The sequence below is a fragment of the Cryptomeria japonica genome, chromosome 6 (genome assembly GCF_030272615.1).
Source record: "Cryptomeria japonica chromosome 6, Sugi_1.0, whole genome shotgun sequence".
In the NCBI taxonomy this organism is placed as follows: Eukaryota; Viridiplantae; Streptophyta; class Pinopsida; order Cupressales; family Cupressaceae; genus Cryptomeria; species Cryptomeria japonica.
In genome coordinates this window covers 492,807,657-492,823,460 of record NC_081410.1, presented here as the reverse complement: position 1 = coordinate 492,823,460, position 15,804 = coordinate 492,807,657, and positions in this window count along the sequence as shown.

Sequence of the window (15,804 nt, the reverse complement as noted above, 5' to 3'; positions counted from 1 at the left end):
TTTTATCTTTTTCTGGGGATCAACTACATCTTCTGAATAGCCTAGAGCACGAACAAGATTCATAGAGCAAATGTTCAAGCTAGCTCCCCCATCTATTAGGACACGTTTAACAAGCATTCTATGAATGAGGGCTTCAATTTGCAAGGAAGTGTTATGGGGATTTTGCAATGAATCAATGCTTGGATATGAAGGAGATGAGCTTTGAATAGGATCCTCTGAAATAGGTTTGATGGCAATTATGGATATCCCTTGGGGAACCTCAGCTTTGGATGCATTATTTGGCAAGGATGCTATGGAGGGTTCTTGCAAGATTTCAGGAGGTGTAGGAATAGATGCCTTTGGATAATCTATTTGCTTATGGATGGATGGATCATTGTTAGAAATGGGTGCACAATTTTGATCTTCTTTAGCCAAATCCTTTAGGGATCTCTTTAAGAGGTGCATAAAAGAGCCACCTTTCTTTTGAGATGTGTTTGAATCCTTGTGAGGTTTTAACGTAGTTGGATTTTGACTTTTTGGACTTGTTTGGTTGCTTTGATATGTTGGTTTGTCATGTGTTCTTCTTGTGTTTTGCTTTGGTATGTCATGTCGATATGATTTTCAGCTATTTCAAATGTTTCAGCTTCCGTTTCAGGGGTTCGATTGTCCAAAAGTTGTTTTGGGTAAGTGATCAATAGTCAATTTCAAGGCCATAGAGTGATATGACACTAAAAGAGAATTCAAGTGTTTAAAAATTTGCATGTTTTTCGATCTTTGGTTTAGGAGTGTAATGATGGTTATTTGACTAGAACCAAGTCCAGTAGGAACGATATATCCTATGATGTGGGATGAGATTATCCTGACCAAATGCTTCAGTTTCGTGATAAAGGATGATTGATCCTGATGAGAAACTATGTTTGAGTGATCAATTTACCAAATAAGGTGATAGTGCACTTTGAGATGTTTAGATTTTGAACTTGTTGAGGGTGATGACTTGAAAGTCTTGAGGTGTATATTTTCTAAAGTCTTATTTTGATGGATGATAACTTGACCAAGCAAATCAAGCAGACAATCTAAGCATGGATTGACAGATAACAGGTGTTTATGCTTATTGCAAATTGATCAGGCAGAAATGATAAATCTAAAACAGGCATGTAAGAAACAGCTCTGGACTGATAGATGTAGAGTTTTGTACGATAGATTATGTAGCATAGGACAAGAAGAGATACAAGATAGAATGACAGACTAGTGACTTCATGTGAACAATAGTTTTTCATATGACATAGAACCTTGACTCATACGATAGAACATCAAGAAATACGACAGAGACTCCTAACTTGTACGACAGGTATTTGAACAATGATAAAAAGTGTTTGTTTGTTTGAGTTTTGATCACTAAATTTTGATGTTTTACTTTGGTTTTCCAGTTTTAAGTGTCTGATTTTTCAATTTTAGGGATGAATACATAGCAAACACATGATGTGATACATTACTCTCAATCAAGCTAAACCCTAAGGAAGTTGGCTGAGAATGAAAACCTTTGCTTGCTAACTTAGGTACACACCTAATAGCTAATCAGAATATGACCGTTGAGTCTCACATAATGGATTCTCAACGTTGTATTATTCGACTCCAAATGCTAATGGGGGCACAATATGGCAAGTGTCTTGGGAGAGTTACTATCTCTCTTGTACAAAGATTATCACCCTTTTGGAGGTGAATCGGGTAGCTTCTATTTTAACCGGCACTAGTAAGGGATCCGTTCAACGCATCGGGGTATAAACTCAATTAAGAGGTCTCCCAGCCTTGAAAACCAAGGTTTGATATACCCGAAGGTACAGAGGAGAGCTATTCCCAAGCACTGTCGTTGCTTTGATTTTCATCAAAAACACATTTATTTTATAGTGGGTTGGATTACTTGGCATTAGCTATTCCCACTTAGGTCATTCCCCTCTCACTGGCCTTAATGGCTAAGAGTTAATAACTCCTCGGGAGGGTAGGCCTACTAAAGAGATGCACTAATGAAAGCAAAAAGATGAGTCTAGCTTTCTGATCACCTAAGAAAGGTGAGAGCATACTCTCCTATCATCACAAGCACATAAGACTTGATAGTTCATTTCTTTATTTGCCCAAATTGAAATGTGCCTAAAAATCTTAAAGAACACACAAAATTTTTGGCTGAATCCTTAGGCAACCTGCAAAAACTCATTAGTAGTCATTGTTTTTGAATTTTTTCTTTGACAAGTGTCCTACATAAAAGATTTAGGTTGCAAACATCTCATAGACATAACAAGATTAGCATTAGTGATCCGAACTATGAAATTTTTAGAAAAATTATATGAAATTTTAGCCTAATTTCAAATAGGCATAACTTTCTGCTCGAGACTCGAAATTACAAGCCGTTTACCTCGTTGGAAAGGTCTCCAAGAGTTCAAGATGCAATTTTCAAAGGGCATGGCTAAAAATGAAAATTATCAACATATAGACAAATTTGAAATTTCTAATTTGCAGTTTTTTTTCAAAAAATTACAGATGCAGAAACTCGTAGGAAATGATTTATCAGACAGAACAACAAATGATTAAATCTCGCACAGGGACCAAAATTGACTCGTAGGACATAAGATTTAATAGCCAGAAATTTGTATGAAATAGATTTATCTCTCGTACGACAATGAAATGAAGCTCGTACGAGTCAGGATGAAGCTAGTACGAGTAAAGAATTTTCAATACAAAACCTTGTACAACATAGATTTATAGCTAGTATGAGTAAAGAATTTGCAATATAAAACCTCGTACTACACAGATTTATACCTCATACAAGTTAGGATGAGGTATCGTATGAGACTAAAAGAAATTTCATACGAGCCAAAAAGGCAACTCGTATGACATTCTGATTTTGATCCGGCAGAGATGAAGTTTGAGGAAGCTTGGGAGGCTGAAAATGATGATTTTAGCCCCACGGTGGGGGCCAAAATGTCATGCTTTGTGAAGTGTACCTGTACTTGCAAACACAATGCACTCAATAAATCATTGCAAGCATGGTTAGTAGATTAAATCAATGAAATGAAAAACCATAGCTAATCGACTTATTGCCTCCTAGTAAATGTGAGTATAAAAAATGCTCTCAGATCGGATTATGCAAAATTCAGTGACTTGACTACACTTAGATGGAGGATTTGAATATTGAAAATGCATGATCTAGCAAGAATAGCATGATTAAGCTATATGAATGCATTGATTGATCTATAAAATTAACTAGAATGAAGATGCAATTAAGATAAAATGAGCATGATAACATTGCTAAAACTGATAAACTAGAAGCTAGATGCCTATAGTAACAATGCAAATGAGCTAAAATTGAGCATGAATTAGTAAAGTGTCTAAATTCATGAATTGGCCATTTGTTCTCCAAAATAGGGTCTATTTATAGGATTTCCCAAGGCTAGGGGTGAGTTGGCATGAATCAGCGGTTGAGATTGATCTGAAGATATCAATGGTTAAATTGGAGGAGGTTGGCAAAGGGAGTTGGATTAAAGGGAACACTTAGTGACAAGTGTCACAAAGGTTCTAGAAGATGTTGGATGAAAGGGGACATGGAGGTAGGTAGAATGGGTTAGGTTTAGGAATGGTTAGGTTTAGGAGTGGTAGAAGTTAGGAGAATTTGAATTTAAAAATTCAAATATTAGAAAAATGGCTAATTAATCTCAACAACTCATGCTTTGATTTGTTTTAATTAATTAGGGGATTTAGAAGAAATGATTTTGATGGGGGGAATTAATTAATTTGAATTAATTAATTAAAGGGGTGAAATGAAATGAACCTATTTAATAAATCCTTAGATTTATTAATAAGTAGATGAAAGGGAGATTTAATCAAATTGCTTAGTGAATTTAATTAAATTGGGGAGGAGGGATTAATTAAATAATTGCTTATTTAATTAATTATCTTCAGACCATTTTTAGGTGTATACAATGAGGTTGATTCTTCATATGTTGATGATTCAGATTTTGAGGAGAACTTTGGGCATTTTAACTTGGGGATTCTCACATGTGATCCCGTTCTTGAGCCTTGCATTTCATCTCCTCCTATTGATATCACACCACCTATTTCACTTGATGACGCACCTAGTGTGATAGTTTTGCCTTCTTATGATTCAGTGCAGCAGGATATTTCATGTCTTCTAGCTTTAGTTGATTGGGATGCCTACTTGATAGACATTGCAGGCTTGTTTGTGGAGTCCTACATTACAAATTTGGGAGACACCATTGATGACATTAATATTCTCTTTAATGAAGATGATCCTTCTTTGATTGTTGTGAGGGATCACTCTGACCCTCTTGTGCATTCTCTACATGATCAATTTTTAGAGGTTGACATGATTGTGGATACTTTTGTTCAACACTTTGAGGAGGTCTCTTTATCTTTTGAGGAGACATATGAGTCTTTGGATATTGTTCTACATTCTTCTCCACTACATCTTGGAATGCCTTTTTCAGCAGTGTGGAGAAGTTTACCACCTTTGGAGGCAGTAACTTTCAGCATCGACATGGAGACACTTGAGCAGTTTTCAGAGATTCCTTGCATCATGAGTATTTTTGCTTCATCTTCCCTTCATGGTTGGGGAGAATTTTTGGATACACCTTTTCTTTTATTTCTTCCTAAGGGGAGGAACGTGGTTCGACGTTCATGGAGAAGTTTCTTCATTCATCTTCAAGCTTTTATCATTGGTACAGATTTCACATTAAGGGGGGGCTTCCTAGTCTCTCTTCTTCTTCTCTCATATGGGGGGGACTTTTTCCTCACATGGGGTTTTGTTCCTCACACACTTCTATGAGAGTTATTTGTATCTAGTTTTCATCTCTCTTTTTGTGGAGGGTTTTTTCCCATTGGGTTTTTCTCTCTTTCCCCATGTTGTGAGAGATTTCATTGCATTGGTTTGCATGCTTTTGCATTTGTACATGGGTACCTAACATGGCCTATTAGCCGGGACCCATCTTGCATTGCTTAGTTGCATTGTAGACTTAAGTGCATTCCCCTAAGTTGCACTTAAGGGGGGGTGTTGGTGTAAATAATTATTCATCCTCGATATTATTACACTTTACTTAAGTTTACTTAGGAAATGCATTTCATAGTAGTTTGGGTATGAGACACTTGGGTGTTTGTGCCACATTGGGATAGTGTGTGTAGGAGAATTTCCACCTTTTGTGGACTTATCTTGTTGTTACATTCCACATTTAGTGGGTGATCCACCTCATGTAGAATATTTTATTGTTTCTCCTACCTACCCTTGTTTCTTATTGAGCCACATGTCATGTTTGTGTGCTCACATATCCATACAGCCTTGCCTATATAAGCAGGTTCATATTCATTTTATATAACGATTGATGATCCAATTGATCAATATTTTCATCTTGATAGAATACAATTTATTCATATCATCTATTTTGTTTTCTCTTATTTATGATTTCCATTGCCTCTTGATCTTGGCAAAATCTCACAAAGACACATATTATGTCTCTAGTTAAATCTATTATCAAGAATATGATCACCAAATGTTGGAAGACACATTTTGTGAGGTTAGATTAAATTATAAGAATCATAAAAAAAACTATTTATGAATTTCAAACTTTGTTCTCCAACTATGGTTAAAAGGTCCTCACTTTCAAAGTGAACAATATAAACTCATTTATTTAGTGAATAATGAAATTGAATTTTAATAAGAATGGAAAAGAAAATGTCTTGTTGATTATAGGAAATATTGAATCTAGAACACAAATACATTATTATTTTTCTATAAATTTATATTATGTTATATTTTAAGGATTACTTGGAACTTCTCATATATATGTTAGGATGTTCCACAATTAAGTTATGGGATTAGTTTTGTCACAAGAATCATAAGCAATTTGCTACATATAGTTTTTGCCTCAGTGTGACTATGTTAAGTTGGCATAGTAATAATGCCTATTAGGGTTGCTATAGTACTCTATATAACTCCTAGGGGAGGCAATCAATGACTTGATATTAACAATGCACTTTTCAACCATTACATTTTGTTTCTATTCCAATGTATAGATGAGGGTTTTTTTGTATTAAGTATCATAGAATCACAAAGTTCATTTTTTTCTCATTCAAGCATCCATGTTACAAACTTATTACAATTACCAGCTCCTTTCAAGCAAACTTATTACAAATACTATCTCATTTTGAGCACCAAACTAGAAACAACAATTGGAAGACCAAGGGTCACAACTTAGAAATCCACTTTAAACAACCAATGGAAGACCAACAATCACAACTTAGAATTATACACAAAGGTGTCCCTCATGGGAGTTGAACTTGGGTCTCCACATTGAGAACTCAATGCTTTAACCAACTAAGCTCAACCCCTTGGACTATAGATGAGGGTTTTAGCAATGAAATTCTCTATTTTGATAGCAATAATTTTAAAGAGGTTCTTAATATTTTGGTCATGATTCAAATTATGATATTTTCTCTTCTTGGGATCAATTTGTTTAATTTTGAAGTTTCATGATTAGTAGTAGACAAATAAGAGAAACAACAATTAAGGGTTTTTTATGGATATAACCTTCCTATTGAGGAAGTAAAGAGTCCAACAAGGTCGTTTTGAATATAAATACCAAGGTATATTAGCATAAGTGTGATGAATAAACTCTAAACTTGGGTAATTTCATGAAAAATGTTTTCAACAAGATATAAAGGGAATAAGGGATGATTAGATAGGTTTATCAAGGGATAGATGAATCATTTTTAGTGTAAAAAAGGAGAATTTTTTTATCATTAATTTTATAACCATTCTCATGCATCACATCACTTTATTTGTTGTCATACAAATGTATTCAATATTAATTTTAATCGTGGTTAATAAAGTTGTGGAATCTAAGTATATGTACTTGGTAGGTATATGATCTAGATTATATAGAAAATTAGGAGTTTTTAAACATTGGAAAGAATTAATTATTGGGTATGTGTAGGATCATCGTGTGCCAAAATAGACCCTTAAGTGGCAATGAAATTTAAAAAAAATAGAGTTATGCAACTTGACATAAAAAATTGAATAAGCTATGAACATTATTTTAAAATATGTACAAAGAGAATCTATAAAAAATTGAATGTAGTTTCTAAGCTAATAGTTGTTTTTTGAAAAAAAAAAAAAGTCTTGTTTGATGAAAATTTCAAATTTCAATGCAGTGGTACTTAAGTTTCAGGAAAAAGATAAGGAGTAGGTGTATGTCTAAGCACCCTAATCACAATCAAATCATAATATTTTTTAATAAGATTTATAATATAAGTATTAGACCCATGTCCAAATGTGACACATATTTTTTTATGATTCTTTATAAAGTAAATAATTATTTATGAAATTTTTATTACAACTTTTCAGAAATTTAGAAACTCTTACGTCTAACCATCTTAACTTCTTCAAAACCTTATGAAATTCAATTTTTTTAATTTTTTCCCTATAGTAGACGAAGCATAGGATGTGATGCATATTTTAGATTCAAAAAATGTTATACGATTTGAAAGTTATGAGTGTTTTTCAATCAGTCTATCAATCAAGACTTTTGTCAAAATTCAATTAGAAAATAAATAATAATTATTTATTAAACTCAAAATAAGACAAGCCTTATATTGTTGGAAATTTGAGAACGTCCTTAAAAAACCCTTTTTCATTTTATCAATTTTGGCTATTAAAAAAGTCGTCAGCCACCAGTGTAAAGTCTTGAGGGTAAAAGCACAAAACTATATCACGTTTGAGGCTAACTTATCAGCACAAGTGAATTTAAGTAATTCTAACTAAAAGTTAATTTTAGTCAAACATATGGTCTATATAGATTCATTAGAGCTAAGTTATATATGGGCCACAACTTTTCCAATTGAAAGTGTCTACTAAATGTATATTTTATACTACTTTTGGTCTAATTACAAAAAAAAAAAAAAAAAAAATCGATGTTTCAACAACTCCTACTCTTATAAATAATATTTTTTTTGAAATGTAAAAATACTCTTTTATAGATCTATAAGTAAATTTTCCAAAATATATATCTTTTAATATTTTAATTACTTTTTTATTTTTTATATTTTACTTTTATTGAAAGTAGGTTATCAACACTAAAATATGAGGTTGATTATCTTGTCAAGGAAAAATACTAAAATTTATTTAAAAAATTGAAAAAAATATGATGCAGTACATAAAAGAATCAATGTCAAGATGATATAATTCTTTTTTGATTTGGATAAATAATTAAGAAAAAAGGTGGTGGGAATTGGAAACAGTTATATTTCAGCACATGCAACTTTTCAAATTTATTGAAAAATATATATTTATAAAAAATAGTAAACAATATATCCATACACTAAAGTTTCAAGTTATCAATATACAAAAAAAAAATCAAGAAAAAAAAGTAAATTTTACTAAATAAAGTGTGGTGGCTTGTGTAACTTCAATTTCAACATTTTTTCAGCAACTAAATTATAGTGTTTACTTTATAAAAAATTGTATTCAAATAATTTTTAATTTTTTTTGTTAAAATTACAAACTTAAAATAGACATAAGAATATAAATTTGATTAGATTACATAATTTCAAAATTCAAAACATATATTTCACTTTCTATTGATTTTATTTAAAAAGTCGGATCAGCATTGGCCATTTTCGTTATAAAAGTGTGACACAGGTTTGTACTTTTACCCTGGAAAATCAAGGAATACTGAAAAAAATGTTTTTCAGTTGACTTTCCAGGCTTGTTACTTCCAAGTCAAATCCCAAAGAAAACCCGAACGAAATCATGGAGGGAAAAATTTATGTTTTAAAATCGGATATCCATTTTTGAAAAAATAAAAATATATATTTTAGTAAATTGGGCATAATTTTTGCATTTTATATCAAAATTTTGAATTTTTACAGGCGTTGGAAAGGTAATTAAGAGCTCTATGATATGGAATAGGTATATTTTCAATTATTTGTTTTAAAAAATAATTATAATTCATTTAAATTCATCCTTTATTTTTAAAACATAAAAAACTCATGGCTTTTTCATATGATTTCCCTATTGCATGAATTTTTGTAACAATCATCTCAAAATAAACTAAATAAGTAATTAATAATAGAAAATTTATTAATTTTATTGAGTTCGATAAATTTTGATAAACCATGTTATCTATGTTTGTTCCTTTCTCCACCTCTCTCTCCTAAACCTATCATTCCACCTATTTGTTTCTTCCTCCCTCTCTTTTGTCCATATTTATACATCTCTCTCTAGACCTATATCTCTAAATGTCATTGAATACCTCATTCATTCTCTCAAGCTCTACAAGGTGCTTATATTTCTACCTCTTCATTATTTCCTCCTCTATGTCACTCTCTTTTCCCTAAGATCTAGACTAGTCTCTCTACATTTCCTTCTTATCTCTAGCAACAAAATTCAGAGGGGACAAGGTGAGGCATAGGGAAGTATCAAAAAAAGGAGAGGGGGAGAGAGGTGAGAAGGAGAGATTAATTGGGAGGAAGAGAGATTCTATGAGAGATAGCTAGAGGTAATTAGGTGGAAGGCCAAGAAAGAGAGTGAGGGGGTGATTGGGGTGAAGAGAGAATGAGAGGGAGAGTTTGAGATTAGTAGGGGGTAGGAGGAGAGGGGAAAGTATCAACAAAGAGAGAAGAGAGGTGGGGAAAGAGGTGAAGAGAGACATAAAGAGTAATTAGGGGGTAGGGAGAGGGGGAGAGGGAAGTATCTATAAACCCATAGGAGGAGAGAGGTGATCGAGGGTAATTAAGGGAAAGAAATAATGTGAGAGAGAGTTGGGTATAATTATCGAATAAGAAGAGAGGGAGAAGAGTAAGTATCAACAAAAGGAGAGAGGAAGAGATGTGGAGAGAGGTGAAGAGAGTGATATAGAGAGGATAATTAGGGGGAGCACAGGGGAAGAGGGAAGTATTTACAAAGAGATGGACTAGAGAGAGGGTAATCAGGGGGCTCTCTCCCCATCTCCCCCCCCTCTTCCTTTGTTGATACTCCCTCCCTCTCTCTCCCCCTCTCCCCTTCCCCTAATTACCTTCTCTCTAGACCTCTCTCTTTGAACCTCTCTCCTCATCTCTCCCTCTCTCCCTTTGTTGGCACTTTCACATCCCCCCTCTCCTCCCAACCCCTAATTACCTCCAACTCTCTCTAATTCTCTCTTCCCCAAATGCCATCTCTCTATCATACCTATCCTCACCTCTAACTTTACCATATGACCCCTTAGGTGTTATTAGGGGTCATATTGTGTCCTGATGAGTCATATGGTGTCCTATGAACCCTTAGGACACCATATGATGTTGTTAGGGGTCATATCATGTGCTAAGGGGTCATATTGTGCCTTAAAGGGTCATATGGTGTCCTCTGACGTCTTAGGACACCATATGACTCCTTAAAACACTATATGGTGCTGTTATGGGTCGTATGGTGTCCTAAGGGGTAATATGGTATCCTATGACCCCTTAGGACACCATATGGTGTCATTAAGGTTTGTATGGTGTGCTAAGGGGTCATAAGATATCATATGACCACTAAGGACACTATATGACCCCTAAGGTGTCGTTAGGGTTCATATTGTGTCCTAAGGGGTCATATGGTGTCCTATGACCCCTTAGAACACCATATGGTGTCATCATGGATTGTATAGTGTCCTCAGGGGTCATATGATGTCCTATGACCCCTTAGGACACCATATGACCCCTTAGGACAACATATGACCCCTTAGGTGTCGTTTGGGGTCATATTGTGTCCTAACGGATCATATGGTGTCCTATGATCCCTTAGGATACCATATGGTGTCGTTAGGGGTTGTATGGTGTGCTAAGGGGTCATATTATGTCTTTAGGGGTCATATGATGTCATATGACCACTTAGGACACCATATAACCCATTAGGTGTCGTTAGGGGTTATATTATGTCCTAAGGGTTCATATGGTGTCCTATGACCCCTTAGGTGTTGTTAGGGGTCATATTGTGTCCTAACAGGTCATATAGTATCTTATAACACCTTGGGGTACCATATGGCATCTTATAACCCCTTAGGATAGCATATGACATCGTTAGGGGTTATATGGTGTGCTAAGGGGTCATATTGTATCTTAAAGGGTCATAGGACATCATATGACTCATTAGGACACCATATGACCCCTGAGGTGTTGTTAGGGGTCATATTGTGTCCTAAAGGGTCATATGGTCTCTCATGAACCTTTAGGACACCATATGGCACCTTAGGACCCCATATGATGTTGTTATGGGTCTTATGGTGTCCTAAGGGGTCATATGGTGTGGTGTCTGTTAGGTGTTGTATGGTGCGTTTGGGGTCATATTGTGTCCTAATGGGTCATATGGTGTCCTATAACCCCTTAGGACACCATATGGTGTCGTTAGGGGTTGTATGGTTTGCTAAGGGGTCATATTGTGTCTTAAGGGGTCATAGGACATCATATGACCACTTAGGACACCATATGACCCATTATGTCTCGTTAGGGGTTATATTGTGTCCTAAGGATTCATATGGTGTCCTATGACCCCTTAGTTGCTGTTAGGGGTCATATTGTGTCCTAACGGGTCATATGGTATCTTATAACACCTTAGGATACCATATGGCATCGTATAACCCCTTAGGATACCATATGGCATCGTTAGGGGTTATATGGTGTGCTAAGGGGTCATATTGTATCTTAAAGGGTCATAGGACATCATATGACTCATTAGGACACCATATGACCCCTTAGGTGTTGTTAGGGGTCATATTGTGTCCTAAAGGGTCATATGGTGTCTCATGAACCTTTAGGACACCATATGACACCTTAGGACCCCATATGATGTTGTTATGGGTCTTATGGTGTCCTAAGGGGTCATATGGTGTTCTATGAGCCTTTACGACACCATATGCTATCGTTAGGGGTTGTATGGTGTGTTAAGGGGTCATATGGTATCCTATGACCCCTTAGGACACCATATGACCCCTTAGGTATTGTTAGGGGTCATATTGTGTCCTAACGGGTCATATGGTGTCCTATGACCCCTTAGGACACCATATGATGTCATTGGAGGTTGTATGGTGTACTAAGGGGTCATGTTGTGTCCTAAGGGCTCATAGGACATCGTATGACCCCTTAGACACCATATGATCCATTATGTTTTGTTAGGGGTCATACTATGTCCTAAGAGGTCATATGGTGTTCCGTGACCCTTTAGGACACCATATGACCCCTTAGGACATCATATGGTGTCGTTATGGATCTTATGGTGTCCTAAGGGGTCATATAGTGTTCTATAACCCCTTAGGACACCATATGACCCCTTAGGACACTATATGATGTCGTTAGGGGTCATATTGTGTTCTAAGGGGTCATATGGTGTCTATGATCCCTTAAGACACCATATGGTATCGTTATGGGTCATATGATGTCCTAAGGGGTGATATGGTGTTCTATAACCCCTTAGGACACCATATGGTGTTGTTATGGGTCATATGGTGTCCTATGACCCTTGAGGACACCAGATGACCCCTTAGGACACAAGTTGGTGTTTTTATGTGTCGTATGGTGTCCTAAGGGGTCATATGGTGTTCTATGGCCCCTTAGGAAACTTTATGACCCCTTAGGTGTCGTTGGAGTTTATTTTGTGTCCTAAGGGGTTGTATCATATCCTAAGGGGTCATATGGTATCCTATGACCCCTTAGGACACTATATGACATTGTTAGGGGTCATATTATGTCATAAGGGGTCATATGGTGTCTTATGACCCCTTAAGACACCACATGGTGTCATTATGGGTTGTATGCTGTTCTAAGGAGTCATGTGGTGTTCTATGACCCCTTAGGACACCATATTATGTTATTATGGGTCGTATGGTGTACTATGACCCCTTAGGACACCATATAGTGTCATTATGCATCATATGGTGTCCTAAGGGGTCATATGGTGTCATTAGGGGTCGTATGATGTGCTAAGGGGTCATATGGTGTCCTATGACCCCTTAGAACACCATATGACCCCTTAGGCATCATTTTGTGTCGTTAGGAGTCATATGGTGTCCTATGACCCCTTAGGACACAGTATGAACCCTTAGGGCACCATACAATGTCGTTAGGGGTCATATGGTGTCCTATGACCCCTTAGGACATAATAGGACCCCTTAGGTGTTGTTAGGGGTCATATTGTCTCCTAACGGTTCATATGGTGTCCTACGACCCCTTAGGACACTATATGGTGTCGTTAGGGGTTGTATGGTGTGCTAAGGGGTCATATTATGTCTGAAAGGTTCCTAGGACATCATATAACCCCTTAGGACACCATATGACCCCTTAGGTATCATTAGGGGTCATATTGTATCCTAAGGGGTCATATGGTGTCTCTTGACACCATATGACCCTGTAGGACACCATATGGTGTCGTTATGGGTCTTCTTCTATTCTAAGGGTTCATATGGCATTATATGACGCTTTAGGATACTATATGACCCCTTAGGACACCATATGGTGTCGTAAGGGGTCGTATGGTGTCCTAAGGGTTTATATGGTGTCCTAAGACCCCTTAGGACATTCTATGACATTGTTAGGGGTCATATTATGTCCTAAGGGGTCATGTTGTGTCTTACGACCCCTTAGGATACCCCATGGTGTCGTTATGGGTCGTATGGTGTTCTAAGGGGTCATATGGTGTTTTATGACCTCTTAGGACACAATATTATGTTTTTATGGGTCATATGGTCTCCTAAGGGGTCATATGGTATCCTATGACCCCTTAGGATACCATATGGTGTCATTATGCATTGTATGGTGTCCTAAGGGGTCATATGGTGTTCTATGACCCCTTAGGACACCATATGGTCTCAGTAAGGGTCGTATGGTGTGCTAAGGGGTCATATGGTGTCATATAACCCCTTAGAAAACCATATGACCCCTTAGGTATTGTTAGGTGTCATTTTGTGTCGTTAGGGCTCACATGGTGTCCTATGACCCCTTAGGACATCATAAAGTATCGTTAGGGGTCATAAGGTGCCCTATGACCCCTTAGGCCATAATATGACCCCTTAGGTGTTGTTAGGGGTTATATTATGTCTTAATGGGTCATATGGTGTCCTATGATCCCTTAAGACATCATATGGTGTCGTTAGGGGTTGTATGGTGTGCTAAGGGGTCATATTGTGTCCTAAAGGTTCCTAGGACATCATATAACCCCTTAGGACACCATATGACCCCTTAGGACACCATATTGTGTCGTTATGGGTCTTCTTGTTATCTAAGGGGTCATATGGTGTTATATGACCCCTTAGGATACCATATGACCCCTTCGGACACCATATGGTGTTAAAGGGGTCGTATGGTGTCCTATGACCCCTTGGGACACCATATGGTGTCGGAAGGGGTCGTATGGTGTCCTAAGGGGTCATATGGTGTCCTATGACCCCTTAGGACACTATATGACCCCTTAGGTGTTGTCAAGGGTCGTATTATGTCCTAATGGGTCATATGTTGTTTTATGACCCCTTAGGACACCATATGACCCCTTGGGACACCATATGACCATATGGTGCTATGGGTTGTATGGTGTCTTGAGAGGTCATATGGTGTCCTATGACCCCTTATGACACTATATGACCCTTTAGGATGCCACATTGTGTCATTAGGGGTCGTATGGTGTCATAAGGGGTTATTTAGTGTCGTCTGACCCCTTAGAACACAATATGGTATCATTAGGGGTCTTATTGTGTCTTAAGGGGTCATGTGGTGTTTTATGACCCCTTAGGAGACCATATGGTGTTGTTAGGGGTCATATTGTGTCCTAAGGGGTCATATGGTGTTCTATGACCCCTTAAGACACCATATAACCCCTTAGGAGACCATATGTACTAAGTTTCAAATAAGGAGAGATATAAGGGTGAAGAGAGATGAAGAGCTAAAGAGAGGGAGAAGAACTAAAAGACAAGGAAATAAATAGAGATATAGATATTAAGGAGTATGAAGTGATAGGGAGAAAAACTAAAGGAAAAGGATGGACAAAAAGAGGTAGACATGTCTAGATATTGAAAAGGAGAGAGGAAGATAGAGATAAAAACTAAAGATAAAGGGAGAGGGAGATGAATAGATATAGAGAAAGAGAGAGCTAAAGACAAAGATAAATATACAAAGATATGGAAAAAATGGATAGAGAGGGGTAAAGAGAGTGAGATAAGAAAAGGAAGAGATGGAGAGATATAAAGTAAGAGAAATATCGATAGATAGAGAGATATAGATAGTGCAAGAGGGTGAGAAAGAGATATAGAGATTATAGATAGGGATAGATAGAGAGGGAGAGAGAGAAAGAGGGAGATATAGAGATATATAAAGGCACTATAGAGAAGGATGTGGGGAGAGAGCCAAAGATATATAAAGATGGAGTAAATAAAGAGATAAAGGTAGAGAAAGGGAAATATACTTCAAGAGGGCGATAGAGGAAGAGACAGAGAAGTAGATTAATCATGTATAGAGGAAGATATATAAAGATAGAGGAACATATAGAAAGAGAGATTGATAGGGAAAGATATGGAGATGTGAATATGGAGATAGAGATAGATATGGATAGAAATTGATAGAGAGACTAAGATGAATGGAGGGAGAGATGGAGTGAATAAGTGAGATTTAGAGATAATGAGATATAAATATACATGAAGATAGATCTATAGGAATATAGAGATAGAGGGGACAAGATAGGGAGAGAAAGGAGGTGATAGAGACAAGTAATATATAAATATAGGTAGGATAAGGTAGAGGAGGGAGATAAATAGAGAGAAGAGAGATTAT